Genomic DNA, 19,050 nt, shown 5'->3' with positions numbered 1-19,050 from the left:
GGATGGATTAGGGAGGGGCGAAGTAAGGACACATTAGAAGAAGAATATATAATGTGGGAGGGGTGTCACAGACAGGGCGGAAAAACACAGAAAAGACAAGTAGGGATTCTACAGTATCTTACAATGCTCATGGACAGTGACTGCAATGGGGTATCTGGGGGCACGTGCGTGATGGGGGGAGTCTAGTAAACATAATGGAACTCATCTAATTGTGCATTAATGACAGAAACATCCATGGATAGATAGGTAGACAGATAATGAATGAATGAATGAATGAAAGAATGAATGAATGGATGCATGGATGGATGAATACATACATACACACATACATACATACAAACATACATACATAAGGAATGCAGCAACCCAGTTCTAGAAAGACATCTGCACCCCTAAATTTATGGCAGCACTATTCACAATAACCAGTCTACAATTACATAAGGAACATTAAGGTTACTAGACTGCCCAGATCATCAAGTCGCCCCCCAGACCCCATTACACTCACTGTTCACCAGCATAGTAAGAATCACTGCTTGAATTCTCTGAACTATACTGCCTTCCCTATAGAATTTCCCCCCCACATTATGTGAGCTAATCGCAATGCCCCCTTACCAGCCTGCAACCATCCTTCACAACCAGCCTTCTCAGTCCCTTAACCATTCCTACGTTGGTGATGAGGGGAGTGTAATAAACATGATGTGATCCACATAATTGTAGATTCATGATAAAAAAATAAATGAATAAACAGATGAATGAATGAATGAGACATTGCCGCCCCCAGTTTAAAAGCGACACGTGCATCCCTATGATTACCACAGCACTGTTCTCAATAGCCAAGCTCAGTGTTCATCAGTAGATGAACAATGGAATATTATTCAGTCATAGGAAAACAAATCACACCATTTGCAGAAACACGGATGGTGTGAGAGGGCATCATACTCAGTGTAATAAGGCAGGCAGGTGGAGAAACACAAGGATCAAATGATATCACTCGCCTGTGCAGGAGGGGAACCAAGAGACATCCGAAGAAGGAAAACGGCACCACAAGAGTGGACTCACAGTTACCAAACGGAAAGGGATGGACGTGGACAGGTGGGAACGGAGGAAAATGTCAGGCGGAGCGGGGGCGAATGTGCACATTACCTTTGGCATGCATAAAGCAGAAGGGGGGCACGGGGAGGGACGTACGACACAGAGAAGACAAGGGATTCTACAGCATCTTAACATGCTCATGGACAGTGACTGCAATGAGGTATGTGGGGGCATCTCATTGTGGGGGGCAGTTTACGAAACTACATGAGACTCACGTAGATGAAGACTAATGATAAATAAATAAATAAATAACAGATATACAAGTGAGTAATGAACTAACTAAATATATTCATACATCCGGACATACAGAAATAAACACTAGAATACAGCAGCCCAGTTTAAAAAAGACCTGTGCACCCGTATAATTATCACAGCACTGTCCACAACAACAGACAAGGTAAGTGTCTATCTGAGGATGAAAAGTGGAATATTATTCTGCCATATGCAGAAACCAATCCTACCATGTGCAACAACATGGAGGGAGGTAGAGGGTATCATGCTCAGCGAAATAAGCCACGCAGAGAAAGACAAGTGTCAACTGATTTCACTCACCTGTGGAGTACCAGAAAAAAGAAAAGGAGTGATAGAAAAGGACAGTAGCAGCCGCACCGAACCCAAGAATGGACTCACACTTACCAAAGGGAATGGGACTGAGGAGGATGGCTTAGGAGGGAAGGGAGAGAGGGAAAATGGGGCATTATGAGTGGCACACAGGGTGTGGCCCGGCGGCAAGCTTAGGTAGGTCCGTATAACATAGCGATGATCAGCAGCACTTCTACAGCATATTCCTGGGCTGTTGGACAGCGACTCTTACGGGCTACGTGCTGGGGACTTGACAGTGGGGGTAGTCTTAGGAACCATAATGTTGTTCATGTAACTTTGAAGTAGTGACAACAAAATGAAAAGGAACACACAGTACCTTGGCTCTGGATTCCATTTAGCCTGATGCTGTCAAGTTGGTCAGTGTCCACCTCACCCGAATCACACCTGCTCCTCTCAGCATACACATTATGTCTCTAGGACAGAGGCACCACTGTGACATCGTGGAATCTCCAGGCAACAGTGCTGCGCTTACAAACTCCACCCAAGGGGGGGGCAGTGCCCAGCCTTGCGGAGCTGCATCATCTTAGCAAACATTAGAGTTACTTACCTACATACATACACATATATATATATAGATATAAATATCTATATATATATATATGTATAATGATATCACTCATCATTACAGTATCAGAACAAACAAAAAACTGAAGAAGGAAACAGCAGCAGTCTCAGAAAACCCAAGAATGGACTAAAAGTTAACACAGGGAAAGAGACTGAGGTGTATGGGTGGGAATGGAGGGATTAGGGAGGGGCGAAGTAAGGACACATTAGAAGAAGAATATATAATGTGGGAGGGGTGTCACAGACAGGGCGGAAAAACACAGAAAAGACAAGTAGGGATTCTACAGTATCTTACTATGCTCATGGACAGTGACTGCAATGGGGTATCTGGGGGCACGTGCGTGATGGGGGGAGTCTAGTAAACATAATGGAACTCATCTAATTGTGCATTAATGACAGAAACATCCATGGATAGATAGGTAGACAGATAATGAATGAATGAATGAATGAAAGAATGAATGAATGGATGCATGGATGGATGAATATATACATACACACATACATACATACAAACATACATACATAAGGAATGCAGCAACCCAGTTCTAGAAAGACATCTGCACCCCTAAATTTATGGCAGCACTATTCACAATAACCAGTCTACAATTACATAAGGAACATTAAGGTTACTAGACTGCCCAGATCATCAACTCGCCCCCCAGACCCCATTACACTCACTGTTCACCAGCATAGTAAGAATCACTGCTTGAATTCTCTGAACTATACTGCCTTCCCTATAGAATTCCCCCCCCACATTATGCGAGCTAATCGTAATGCCCCCTTACCAGCCTGCAACCATCCTTCACAACCAGCCTTCTCAGTCCCTTAACCATTCCTACGTTGGTGATGGGGGGAGTGTAATAAACATGATGTGATCCACATAATTGTAGATTCATGATAAAAAAATAAATGAATAAACAGATGAATGAATGAATGAGACATTGCCGCCCCCAGTTTAAAAGCGACACGTGCATCCCTATGATTACCACAGCACTGTTCTCAATAGCCAAGCTCAGTGTCCATCAGTAGATGAACAATGGAATATTATTCAGTCATAGGAAAACAAATCACACCATTTGCAGAAACACGGATGGTGTGAGAGGGCATCATACTCAGTGTAATAAGGCAGGCAGGTGGAGAAACACAAGGATCAAATGATATCACTCGCCTGTGCAGGAGGGGAACCAAGAGACATCCGAAGAAGAAAAACGGCACCACAAGAGTGGACTCACAGTTACCAAACGGAAAGGGATGGACGTGGACAGGTGGGAATGGAGGAAAATGTCAGGCGGAGCGGGGGCGAATGTGCACATTACCTTTGGCATGCATAAAGCAGAAGGGGGGCACGGGGAGGGACGTACGACACAGAGAAGACAACAAGGGATTCTACAGCATCTTAATATGCTCATGGACAGTGACTGCAATGAGGTATGTGGGGCATCTCATTGTGGGGGGCAGTTTACTAAACTACATGAGACTCACGTAGATGAAGACTAATGATAAATAAATAAATAAATAACAGATATACAAGTGAGTAATGAACTAACTAAATATATTCATACATCCGGACATACAGAAATAAACACTAGAATACAGCAGCCCAGTTTAAAAAAGACCTGTGCACCCGTATAATTATCACAGCACTGTCCACAACAACAGACAAGGTAAGTGTCTATCAGAGGATGAAAAGTGGAATATTATTCTGCCATATGCAGAAACCAATCCTACCATGTGCAACAACATGGAGGGAGGTAGAGGGTATCATGCTCAGCGAAATAAGCCACGCAGAGAAAGACAAGTGTCAACTGATTTCACTCACCTGTGGAGTACCAGAAAAAAGAAAAGGAGTGATAGAAAAGGACAGTAGCAGCCGCACCGAACCCAAGAATGGACTCACACTTACCAAAGGGAATGGGACTGAGGAGGATGGCTTAGGAGGGAAGGGAGAGAGGGAAAATGGGGCATTATGAGTGGCACACAGGGTGTGGCCCGGCGGCAAGCTTAGGTAGGTCCGTATAACATAGCGATGATCAGCAGCACTTCTACAGCATATTCCTGGGCTGTTGGACAGCGACTCTTACGGGCTACGTGCTGGGGACTTGACAGTGGGGGTAGTCTTAGGAACCATAATGTTGTTCATGTAACTTTGAAGTAGTGACAACAAAATGAAAAGGAACACACAGTACCTTGGCTCTGGATTCCATTTAGCCTGATGCTGTCAAGTTGGTCAGTGTCCACCTCACCCGAATCACACCTGCTCCTCTCAGCATACACATTATGTCTCTAGGACAGAGGCACCACTGTGACATCGTGGAATCTCCAGGCAACAGTGCTGCGCTTACAAACTCCACCCACGGGGGGGGGCAGTGCCCAGCCATGCGGAGCTGCATCATCTTAGCAAACATTAGAGTTACTTACCTACATACATACACATATATATATATAGATATTAATATCTATATATATATATGTATAATGATATCACTCATCATTACAGTATCAGAACAAACAAAAAACTGAAGAAGGAAACAGCAGCAGTCTCAGAAAACCCAAGAATGGACTAAAAGTTAACAGAGGGAAAGAGACTGAGGTGTATGGGTGGGAATGGAGGGATTAGGGAGGGGCGAAGTAAGGACACATTAGAAGAAGAATATATAATGTGGGAGGGGTGTCACAGACAGGGCGGAAAAACACAGAAAAGACAAGTAGGGCTTCAACAGTATCTTACTATGCTCATGGACAGTGACTGCAATGGGGTATCTGGGGGCACGTGCGTGATGGGGGGAGTCTAGTAAACATAATGGAACTCATCTAATTGTGCATTAATGACAGAAACATCCATGGATAGATAGGTAGACAGATAATGAATGAATGAATGAATGAAAGAATGAATGAATGGATGCATGGATGGATGAATACATACATACACACATACATACATACAAACATACATACATAAGGAATGCAGCAACCCAGTTCTAGAAAGACATCTGCACCCCTAAATTTATGGCAGCACTATTCACAATAACCAGTCTACAATTACATAAGGAACATTAAGGTTACTAGACTGCCCAGATCATCAAGTCGCCCCCCAGACCCCATTACACTCACTGTTCACCAGCATAGTAAGAATCACTGCTTGAATTCTCTGAACTATACTGCCTTCCCTATAGAATTCCCCCCCCACATTATGTGAGCTAATCGTAATGCCCCCTTACCAGCCTGCAACCATCCTTCACAACCAGCCTTCTCAGTCCCTTAACCATTCCTACGTTGGTGATGGGGGGAGTGTAATAAACATGATGTGATCCACATAATTGTAGATTCATGATAAAAAAATAAATGAATAAACAGATGAATGAATGAATGAGACATTGCCGCCCCCAGTTTAAAAGCGACACGTGCATCCCTATGATTACCACAGCACTGTTCTCAATAGCCAAGCTCAGTGTCCATCAGTAGATGAACAATGGAATATTATTCAGTCATAGGAAAACAAATCACACCATTTGCAGAAACACGGATGGTGTGAGAGGGCATCATACTCAGTGTAATAAGGCAGGCAGGTGGAGAAACACAAGGATCAAATGATATCACTCGCCTGTGCAGGAGGGGAACCAAGAGACATCCGAAGAAGAAAAACGGCACCACAAGAGTGGACTCACAGTTACCAAACGGAAAGGGATGGACGTGGACAGGTGGGAACGGAGGAAAATGTCAGGCGGAGCGGGGGCGAATGTGCACATTACCTTTGGCATGCATAAAGCAGAAGGGGGGCACGGGGAGGGACGTACGACACAGAGAAGACAACAAGGGATTCTACAGCATCTTAACATGCTCATGGACAGTGACTGCAATGAGGTATGTGGGGGCATCTCATTGTGGGGGGCAGTTTACTAAACTACATGAGACTCACGTAGATGAAGACTAATGATAAATAAATAAATAAATAACAGATATACCAGTGAGTAATGAACTAACTAAATATATTCATACATCCGGACATACAGAAATAAACACTAGAATACAGCAGCCCAGTTTAAAAAAGACCTGTGCACCCGTATAATTATCACAGCACTGTCCACAACAACAGACAAGGTAAGTGTCTATCAGAGGATGAAAAGTGGAATATTATTCTGCCATATGCAGAAACCAATCCTACCATGTGCAACAACATGGAGGGAGGTAGAGGGTATCATGCTCAGCGAAATAAGCCACGCAGAGAAAGACAAGTGTCAACTGATTTCACTCACCTGTGGAGTACCAGAAAAAAGAAAAGGAGTGATAGAAAAGGACAGTAGCAGCCGCACCGAACCCAAGAATGGACTCACACTTACCAAAGGGAATGGGACTGAGGAGGATGGCTTAGGAGGGAAGGGAGAGAGGGAAAATGGGGCATTATGAGTGGCACACAGGGTGTGGCCCGGCGGCAAGCTTAGGTAGGTCCGTATAACATAGCGATGATCAGCAGCACTTCTACAGCATATTCCTGGGCTGTTGGACAGCGACTCTTACGGGCTACGTGCTGGGGACTTGACAGTGGGGGTAGTCTTAGGAACCATAATGTTGTTCATGTAACTTTGAAGTAGTGACAACAAAATGAAAAGGAACACACAGTACCTTGGCTCTGGATTCCATTTAGCCTGATGCTGTCAAGTTGGTCAGTGTCCACCTCACCCGAATCACACCTGCTCCTCTCAGCATACACATTATGTCTCTAGGACAGAGGCACCACTGTGACATCGTGGAATCTCCAGGCAACAGTGCTGCGCTTACAAACTCCACCCACGGGGGGGGGCAGTGCCCAGCCTTGCGGAGCTGCATCATCTTAGCAAACATTAGAGTTACTTACCTACATACATACACATATATATATATAGATATAAATATCTATATATATATATATGTATAATGATATCACTCATCATTACAGTATCAGAACAAACAAAAAACTGAAGAAGGAAACAGCAGCAGTCTCAGAAAACCCAAGAATGGACTAAAAGTTAACACAGGGAAAGAGACTGAGGTGTATGGGTGGGAATGGAGGGATTAGGGAGGGGCGAAGTAAGGACACATTAGAAGAAGAATATATAATGTGGGAGGGGTGTCACAGACAGGGCGGAAAAACACAGAAAAGACAAGTAGGGATTCTACAGTATCTTACAATGCTCATGGACAGTGACTGCAATGGGGTATCTGGGGGCACGTGCGTGATGGGGGGAGTCTAGTAAACATAATGGAACTCATCTAATTGTGCATTAATGACAGAAACATCCATGGATAGATAGGTAGACAGATAATGAATGAATGAATGAATGAAAGAATGAATGAATGGATGCATGGATGGATGAATACATACATACACACATACATACATACAAACATACATACATAAGGAATGCAGCAACCCAGTTCTAGAAAGACATCTGCACCCCTAAATTTATGGCAGCACTATTCACAATAACCAGTCTACAATTACATAAGGAACATTAAGGTTACTAGACTGCCCAGATCATCAAGTCGCCCCCCAGACCCCATTACACTCACTGTTCACCAGCATAGTAAGAATCACTGCTTGAATTCTCTGAACTATACTGCCTTCCCTATAGAATTCCCCCCCCACATTATGTGAGCTAATCGTAATGCCCCCTTACCAGCCTGCAACCATCCTTCACAACCAGCCTTCTCAGTCCCTTAACCATTCCTACGTTGGTGATGGGGGGAGTGTAATAAACATGATGTGATCCACATAATTGTAGATTCATGATAAAAAAATAAATGAATAAACAGATGAATGAATGAATGAGACATTGCCGCCCCCAGTTTAAAAGCGACACGTGCATCCCTATGATTACCACAGCACTGTTCTCAATAGCCAAGCTCAGTGTCCATCAGTAGATGAACAATGGAATATTATTCAGTCATAGGAAAACAAATCACACCATTTGCAGAAACACGGATGGTGTGAGAGGGCATCATACTCAGTGTAATAAGGCAGGCAGGTGGAGAAACACAAGGATCAAATGATATCACTCGCCTGTGCAGGAGGGGAACCAAGAGACATCCGAAGAAGAAAAACGGCACCACAAGAGTGGACTCACAGTTACCAAACGGAAAGGGATGGACGTGGACAGGTGGGAACGGAGGAAAATGTCAGGCGGAGCGGGGGCGAATGTGCACATTACCTTTGGCATGCATAAAGCAGAAGGGGGGCACGGGGAGGGACGTACGACACAGAGAAGACAACAAGGGATTCTACAGCATCTTAACATGCTCATGGACAGTGACTGCAATGAGGTATGTGGGGGCATCTCATTGTGGGGGGCAGTTTACTAAACTACATGAGACTCACGTAGATGAAGACTAATGATAAATAAATAAATAAATAACAGATATACCAGTGAGTAATGAACTAACTAAATATATTCATACATCCGGACATACAGAAATAAACACTAGAATACAGCAGCCCAGTTTAAAAAAGACCTGTGCACCCGTATAATTATCACAGCACTGTCCACAACAACAGACAAGGTAAGTGTCTATCAGAGGATGAAAAGTGGAATATTATTCTGCCATATGCAGAAACCAATCCTACCATGTGCAACAACATGGAGGGAGGTAGAGGGTATCATGCTCAGCGAAATAAGCCACGCAGAGAAAGACAAGTGTCAACTGATTTCACTCACCTGTGGAGTACCAGAAAAAAGAAAAGGAGTGATAGAAAAGGACAGTAGCAGCCGCACCGAACCCAAGAATGGACTCACACTTACCAAAGGGAATGGGACTGAGGAGGATGGCTTAGGAGGGAAGGGAGAGAGGGAAAATGGGGCATTATGAGTGGCACACAGGGTGTGGCCCGGCGGCAAGCTTAGGTAGGTCCGTATAACATAGCGATGATCAGCAGCACTTCTACAGCATATTCCTGGGCTGTTGGACAGCGACTCTTACGGGCTACGTGCTGGGGACTTGACAGTGGGGGTAGTCTTAGGAACCATAATGTTGTTCATGTAACTTTGAAGTAGTGACAACAAAATGAAAAGGAACACACAGTACCTTGGCTCTGGATTCCATTTAGCCTGATGCTGTCAAGTTGGTCAGTGTCCACCTCACCCGAATCACACCTGTTCCTCTCAGCATACACATTATGTCTCTAGGACAGAGGCACCACTGTGACATCGTGGAATCTCCAGGCAACAGTGCTGCGCTTACAAACTCCACCCACGGGGGGGGGGGCAGTGCCCAGCCTTGCGGAGCTGCATCATCTTAGCAAACATTCGAGTTACTTACCTACATACATACACATATATATATATAGATATAAATATCTATATATATATATATATATATATATATGTATAATGATATCACTCATCATTACAGTATCAGAACAAACAAAAAACTGAAGAAGTTTCCTTCTTCATATCTATATATATATATATATGTATAATGATATCACTCATCATTACAGTATCAGAACAAACAAAAAACTGAAGAAGGAAACAGCAGCAGTCTCAGAAAACCCAAGAATGGACTAAAAGTTAACAGAGGGAAAGAGACTGAGGTGTATGGGTGGGAATGGATGGATTAGGGAGGGGCGAAGTAAGGACACATTAGAAGAAGAATATATAATGTGGGAGGGGTGTCACAGACAGGGCGGAAAAACACAGAAAAGACAAGTAGGGATTCTACAGTATCTTACAATGCTCATGGACAGTGACTGCAATGGGGTATCTGGGGGCACGTGCGTGATGGGGGGAGTCTAGTAAACATAATGGAACTCATCTAATTGTGCATTAATGACAGAAACATCCATGGATAGATAGGTAGACAGATAATGAATGAATGAATGAATGAAAGAATGAATGAATGGATGCATGGATGGATGAATACATACATACACACATACATACATACAAACATACATACATAAGGAATGCAGCAACCCAGTTCTAGAAAGACATCTGCACCCCTAAATTTATGGCAGCACTATTCACAATAACCAGTCTACAATTACATAAGGAACATTAAGGTTACTAGACTGCCCAGATCATCAAGTCGCCCCCCAGACCCCATTACACTCACTGTTCACCAGCATAGTAAGAATCACTGCTTGAATTCTCTGAACTATACTGCCTTCCCTATAGAATTTCCCCCCCACATTATGTGAGCTAATCGCAATGCCCCCTTACCAGCCTGCAACCATCCTTCACAACCAGCCTTCTCAGTCCCTTAACCATTCCTACGTTGGTGATGAGGGGAGTGTAATAAACATGATGTGATCCACATAATTGTAGATTCATGATAAAAAAATAAATGAATAAACAGATGAATGAATGAATGAGACATTGCCGCCCCCAGTTTAAAAGCGACACGTGCATCCCTATGATTACCACAGCACTGTTCTCAATAGCCAAGCTCAGTGTTCATCAGTAGATGAACAATGGAATATTATTCAGTCATAGGAAAACAAATCACACCATTTGCAGAAACACGGATGGTGTGAGAGGGCATCATACTCAGTGTAATAAGGCAGGCAGGTGGAGAAACACAAGGATCAAATGATATCACTCGCCTGTGCAGGAGGGGAACCAAGAGACATCCGAAGAAGGAAAACGGCACCACAAGAGTGGACTCACAGTTACCAAACGGAAAGGGATGGACGTGGACAGGTGGGAACGGAGGAAAATGTCAGGCGGAGCGGGGGCGAATGTGCACATTACCTTTGGCATGCATAAAGCAGAAGGGGGGCACGGGGAGGGACGTACGACACAGAGAAGACAAGGGATTCTACAGCATCTTAACATGCTCATGGACAGTGACTGCAATGAGGTATGTGGGGGCATCTCATTGTGGGGGGCAGTTTACGAAACTACATGAGACTCACGTAGATGAAGACTAATGATAAATAAATAAATAAATAACAGATATACAAGTGAGTAATGAACTAACTAAATATATTCATACATCCGGACATACAGAAATAAACACTAGAATACAGCAGCCCAGTTTAAAAAAGACCTGTGCACCCGTATAATTATCACAGCACTGTCCACAACAACAGACAAGGTAAGTGTCTATCTGAGGATGAAAAGTGGAATATTATTCTGCCATATGCAGAAACCAATCCTACCATGTGCAACAACATGGAGGGAGGTAGAGGGTATCATGCTCAGCGAAATAAGCCACGCAGAGAAAGACAAGTGTCAACTGATTTCACTCACCTGTGGAGTACCAGAAAAAAGAAAAGGAGTGATAGAAAAGGACAGTAGCAGCCGCACCGAACCCAAGAATGGACTCACACTTACCAAAGGGAATGGGACTGAGGAGGATGGCTTAGGAGGGAAGGGAGAGAGGGAAAATGGGGCATTATGAGTGGCACACAGGGTGTGGCCCGGCGGCAAGCTTAGGTAGGTCCGTATAACATAGCGATGATCAGCAGCACTTCTACAGCATATTCCTGGGCTGTTGGACAGCGACTCTTACGGGCTACGTGCTGGGGACTTGACAGTGGGGGTAGTCTTAGGAACCATAATGTTGTTCATGTAACTTTGAAGTAGTGACAACAAAATGAAAAGGAACACACAGTACCTTGGCTCTGGATTCCATTTAGCCTGATGCTGTCAAGTTGGTCAGTGTCCACCTCACCCGAATCACACCTGCTCCTCTCAGCATACACATTATGTCTCTAGGACAGAGGCACCACTGTGACATCGTGGAATCTCCAGGCAACAGTGCTGCGCTTACAAACTCCACCCAAGGGGGGGGCAGTGCCCAGCCTTGCGGAGCTGCATCATCTTAGCAAACATTAGAGTTACTTACCTACATACATACACATATATATATATAGATATAAATATCTATATATATATATATGTATAATGATATCACTCATCATTACAGTATCAGAACAAACAAAAAACTGAAGAAGGAAACAGCAGCAGTCTCAGAAAACCCAAGAATGGACTAAAAGTTAACACAGGGAAAGAGACTGAGGTGTATGGGTGGGAATGGAGGGATTAGGGAGGGGCGAAGTAAGGACACATTAGAAGAAGAATATATAATGTGGGAGGGGTGTCACAGACAGGGCGGAAAAACACAGAAAAGACAAGTAGGGATTCTACAGTATCTTACTATGCTCATGGACAGTGACTGCAATGGGGTATCTGGGGGCACGTGCGTGATGGGGGGAGTCTAGTAAACATAATGGAACTCATCTAATTGTGCATTAATGACAGAAACATCCATGGATAGATAGGTAGACAGATAATGAATGAATGAATGAATGAAAGAATGAATGAATGGATGCATGGATGGATGAATATATACATACACACATACATACATACAAACATACATACATAAGGAATGCAGCAACCCAGTTCTAGAAAGACATCTGCACCCCTAAATTTATGGCAGCACTATTCACAATAACCAGTCTACAATTACATAAGGAACATTAAGGTTACTAGACTGCCCAGATCATCAACTCGCCCCCCAGACCCCATTACACTCACTGTTCACCAGCATAGTAAGAATCACTGCTTGAATTCTCTGAACTATACTGCCTTCCCTATAGAATTCCCCCCCCACATTATGCGAGCTAATCGTAATGCCCCCTTACCAGCCTGCAACCATCCTTCACAACCAGCCTTCTCAGTCCCTTAACCATTCCTACGTTGGTGATGGGGGGAGTGTAATAAACATGATGTGATCCACATAATTGTAGATTCATGATAAAAAAATAAATGAATAAACAGATGAATGAATGAATGAGACATTGCCGCCCCCAGTTTAAAAGCGACACGTGCATCCCTATGATTACCACAGCACTGTTCTCAATAGCCAAGCTCAGTGTCCATCAGTAGATGAACAATGGAATATTATTCAGTCATAGGAAAACAAATCACACCATTTGCAGAAACACGGATGGTGTGAGAGGGCATCATACTCAGTGTAATAAGGCAGGCAGGTGGAGAAACACAAGGATCAAATGATATCACTCGCCTGTGCAGGAGGGGAACCAAGAGACATCCGAAGAAGAAAAACGGCACCACAAGAGTGGACTCACAGTTACCAAACGGAAAGGGATGGACGTGGACAGGTGGGAATGGAGGAAAATGTCAGGCGGAGCGGGGGCGAATGTGCACATTACCTTTGGCATGCATAAAGCAGAAGGGGGGCACGGGGAGGGACGTACGACACAGAGAAGACAACAAGGGATTCTACAGCATCTTAATATGCTCATGGACAGTGACTGCAATGAGGTATGTGGGGCATCTCATTGTGGGGGGCAGTTTACTAAACTACATGAGACTCACGTAGATGAAGACTAATGATAAATAAATAAATAAATAACAGATATACAAGTGAGTAATGAACTAACTAAATATATTCATACATCCGGACATACAGAAATAAACACTAGAATACAGCAGCCCAGTTTAAAAAAGACCTGTGCACCCGTATAATTATCACAGCACTGTCCACAACAACAGACAAGGTAAGTGTCTATCAGAGGATGAAAAGTGGAATATTATTCTGCCATATGCAGAAACCAATCCTACCATGTGCAACAACATGGAGGGAGGTAGAGGGTATCATGCTCAGCGAAATAAGCCACGCAGAGAAAGACAAGTGTCAACTGATTTCACTCACCTGTGGAGTACCAGAAAAAAGAAAAGGAGTGATAGAAAAGGACAGTAGCAGCCGCACCGAACCCAAGAATGGACTCACACTTACCAAAGGGAATGGGACTGAGGAGGATGGCTTAGGAGGGAAGGGAGAGAGGGAAAATGGGGCATTATGAGTGGCACACAGGGTGTGGCCCGGCGGCAAGCTTAGGTAGGTCCGTATAACATAGCGATGATCAGCAGCACTTCTACAGCATATTCCTGGGCTGTTGGACAGCGACTCTTACGGGCTACGTGCTGGGGACTTGACAGTGGGGGTAGTCTTAGGAACCATAATGTTGTTCATGTAACTTTGAAGTAGTGACAACAAAATGAAAAGGAACACACAGTACCTTGGCTCTGGATTCCATTTAGCCTGATGCTGTCAAGTTGGTCAGTGTCCACCTCACCCGAATCACACCTGCTCCTCTCAGCATACACATTATGTCTCTAGGACAGAGGCACCACTGTGACATCGTGGAATCTCCAGGCAACAGTGCTGCGCTTACAAACTCCACCCACGGGGGGGGGCAGTGCCCAGCCATGCGGAGCTGCATCATCTTAGCAAACATTAGAGTTACTTACCTACATACATACACATATATATATATAGATATTAATATCTATATATATATATGTATAATGATATCACTCATCATTACAGTATCAGAACAAACAAAAAACTGAAGAAGGAAACAGCAGCAGTCTCAGAAAACCCAAGAATGGACTAAAAGTTAACAGAGGGAAAGAGACTGAGGTGTATGGGTGGGAATGGAGGGATTAGGGAGGGGCGAAGTAAGGACACATTAGAAGAAGAATATATAATGTGGGAGGGGTGTCACAGACAGGGCGGAAAAACACAGAAAAGACAAGTAGGGCTTCAACAGTATCTTACTATGCTCATGGACAGTGACTGCAATGGGGTATCTGGGGGCACGTGCGTGATGGGGGGAGTCTAGTAAACATAATGGAACTCATCTAATTGTGCATTAATGACAGAAACATCCATGGATAGATAGGTAGACAGATAATGAATGAATGAATGAATGAAAGAATGAATGAATGGATGCATGGATGGATGAATACATACATACACACATACATACACACAAACATACATACATAAGGAATGCAGCAACCCAGTTCTAGAAAGACATCTGCACCCCTAAATTTATGGCAGCACTATTCACAATAACCAGTCTACAATTACATAAGGAACATTAAGGTTACTAGACTGCCCAGATCATCAAGTCGCCCCCCAGACCCCATTACACTCACTGTTCACCAGCATAGTAAGAATCACTGCTTGAATTCTCTGAACTATACTGCCTTCCCTATAGAATTCCCCCCCCACATTATGTGAGCTAATCGTAATGCCCCCTTACCAGCCTGCAACCATCCTTCACAACCAGCCTTCTCAGTCCCTTAACCATTCCTACGTTGGTGATGGGGGGAGTGTAATAAACATGATGTGATCCACATAATTGTAGATTCATGATAAAAAAATAAATGAATAAACAGATGAATGAATGAATGAGACATTGCCGCCCCCAGTTTAAAAGCGACACGTGCATCCCTATGATTACCACAGCACTGTTCTCAATAGCCAAGCTCAGTGTCCATCAGTAGATGAACAATGGAATATTATTCAGTCATAGGAAAACAAATCACACCATTTGCAGAAACACGGATGGTGTGAGAGGGCATCATACTCAGTGTAATAAGGCAGGCAGGTGGAGAAACACAAGGATCAAATGATATCACTCGCCTGTGCAGGAGGGGAACCAAGAGACATCCGAAGAAGAAAAACGGCACCACAAGAGTGGACTCACAGTTACCAAACGGAAAGGGATGGACGTGGACAGGTGGGAACGGAGGAAAATGTCAGGCGGAGCGGGGGCGAATGTGCACATTACCTTTGGCATGCATAAAGCAGAAGGGGGGCACGGGGAGGGACGTACGACACAGAGAAGACAACAAGGGATTCTACAGCATCTTAACATGCTCATGGACAGTGACTGCAATGAGGTATGTGGGGGCATCTCATTGTGGGGGGCAGTTTACGAAACTACATGAGACTCACGTAGATGAAGACTAATGATAAATAAATAAATAAATAACAGATATACCAGTGAGTAATGAACTAACTAAATATATTCATACATCCGGACATACAGAAATAAACACTAGAATACAGCAGCCCAGTTTAAAAAAGACCTGTGCACCCGTATAATTATCACAGCACTGTCCACAACAACAGACAAGGTAAGTGTCTATCAGAGGATGAAAAGTGGAATATTATTCTGCCATATGCAGAAACCAATCCTACCATGTGCAACAACATGGAGGGAGGTAGAGGGTATCATGCTCAGCGAAATAAGCCACGCAGAGAAAGACAAGTGTCAACTGATTTCACTCACCTGTGGAGTACCAGAAAAAAGAAAAGGAGTGATAGAAAAGGACAGTAGCAGCCGCACCGAACCCAAGAATGGACTCACACTTACCAAAGGGAATGGGACTGAGGAGGATGGCTTAGGAGGGAAGGGAGAGAGGGAAAATGGGGCATTATGAGTGGCACACAGGGTGTGGCCCGGCGGCAAGCTTAGGTAGGTCCGTATAACATAGCGATGATCAGCAGCACTTCTACAGCATATTCCTGGGCTGTTGGACAGCGACTCTTACGGGCTACGTGCTGGGGACTTGACAGTGGGGGTAGTCTTAGGAACCATAATGTTGTTCATGTAACTTTGAAGTAGTGACAACAAAATGAAAAGGAACACACAGTACCTTGGCTCTGGATTCCATTTAGCCTGATGCTGTCAAGTTGGTCAGTGTCCACCTCACCCGAATCACACCTGTTCCTCTCAGCATACACATTATGTCTCTAGGACAGAGGCACCACTGTGACATCGTGGAATCTCCAGGCAACAGTGCTGCGCTTACAAACTCCACCCACGGGGGGGGGGGCAGTGCCCAGCCTTGCGGAGCTGCATCATCTTAGCAAACATTAGAGTTACTTACCTACATACATACACATATATATATATAGATATAAATATCTATATATATATATATATATATATGTATGTATAATGATATCACTCATCATTACAGTATCAGAACAAACAAAAAACTGAAGAAGTTTCCTTCTTCATATCTATATATATATATATATGTATAATGATATCACTCATCATTACAGTATCAGAACAAACAAAAAACTGAAGAAGGAAACAGCAGCAGTCTCAGAAAACCCAAGAATGGACTAAAAGTTAACACAGGGAAAGAGACTGAGGTGTATGGGTGGGAATGGAGGGATTAGGGAGGGGCGAAGTAAGGACACATTAGAAGAAGAATATATAATGTGGGAGGGGTGTCACAGACAGGGCGGAAAAACACAGAAAAGACAAGTAGGGATTCTACAGTATCTTACTATGCTCATGGACAGTGACTGCAATGGGGTATCTGGGGGCACGTGCGTGATGGGGGGAGTCTAGTAAACATAATGGAACTCATCTAATTGTGCATTAATGACAGAAACATCCATGGATAGATAGGTAGACAGATAATGAATGAATGAATGAATGAAAGAATGAATGAATGGATGCATGGATGGATGAATACATACATACACACATACATACATACAAACATACATACATAAGGAATGCAGCAACCCAGTTCTAGAAAGACATCTGCACCCCTAAATTTATGGCAGCACTATTCACAATAACCAGTCTACAATTACATAAGGAACATTAAGGTTACTAGACTGCCCAGATCATCAAGTCGCCCCCCAGACCCCATTACACTCACTGTTCACCAGCATAGTAAGAATCACTGCTTGAATTCTCTGAACTATACTGCCTTCCCTATAGAATTCCCCCCCCACATTATGCGAGCTAATCGTAATGCCCCCTTACCAGCCTGCAACCATCCTTCACAACCAGCCTTCTCAGTCCCTTAACCATTCCTACGTTGGTGATGGGGGGAGTGTAATAAACATGATGTGATCCACATAATTGTAGATTCATGATAAAAAAATAAATGAATAAACAGATGAATGAATGAATGAGACATTGCCGCCCCCAGTTTAAAAGCGACACGTGCATCCCTATGATTACCACAGCACTGTTCTCAATAGCCAAGCTCAGTGTCCATCAGTAGATGAACAATGGAATATTATTCAGTCATAGGAAAACAAATCACACCATTTGCAGAAACACGGATGGTGTGAGAGGGCATCATACTCAGTGTAATAAGGCAGGCAGGTGGAGAAACACAAGGATCAAATGATATCACTCGCCTGTGCAGGAGGGGAACCAAGAGACATCCGAAGAAGAAAAACGGCACCACAAGAGTGGACTCACAGTTACCAAACGGAAAGGGATGGACGTGGACAGGTGGGAACGGAGGAAAATGTCAGGCGGAGCGGGGGCGAATGTGCACATTACCTTTGGCATGCATAAAGCAGAAGGGGGGCACGGGGAGGGACGTACGACACAGAGAAGACAACAAGGGATTCTACAGCATCTTAACATGCTCATGGACAGTGACTGCAATGAGGTATGTGGGGGCATCTCATTGTGGGGGGCAGTTTACGAAACTACATGAGACTCACGTAGATGAAGACTAATGATAAATAAATAAATAAATAACAGATATACCAGTGAGTAATGAACTAACTAAATATATTCATACATCCGGACATACAGAAATAAACACTAGAATACAGCAGCCCAGTTTAAAAAAGACCTGTGCACCCGTATAATTATCACAGCACTGTCCACAACAACAGACAAGGTAAGTGTCTATCAGAGGATGAAAAGTGGAATATTATTCTGCCATATGCAGAAACCAATCCTACCATGTGCAACAACATGGAGGGAGGTAGAGGGTATCATGCTCAGCGAAATAAGCCACGCAGAGAAAGACAAGTGTCAACTGATTTCACTCACCTGTGGAGTACCAGAAAAAAGAAAAGGAGTGATAGAAAAGGACAGTAGCAGCCGCACCGAACCCAAGAATGGACTCACACTTACCAAAGGGAATGGGACTGAGGAGGATGGCTTAGGAGGGAAGGGAGAGAGGGAAAATGGGGCATTATGAGTGGCACACA

Source organism: Manis pentadactyla, chromosome 6 (genome assembly GCF_030020395.1).
Source record: "Manis pentadactyla isolate mManPen7 chromosome 6, mManPen7.hap1, whole genome shotgun sequence".
Lineage (NCBI taxonomy): Eukaryota > Metazoa > Chordata > Mammalia > Pholidota > Manidae > Manis > Manis pentadactyla.
Note: the sequence above shows the minus strand (reverse complement) of the source record.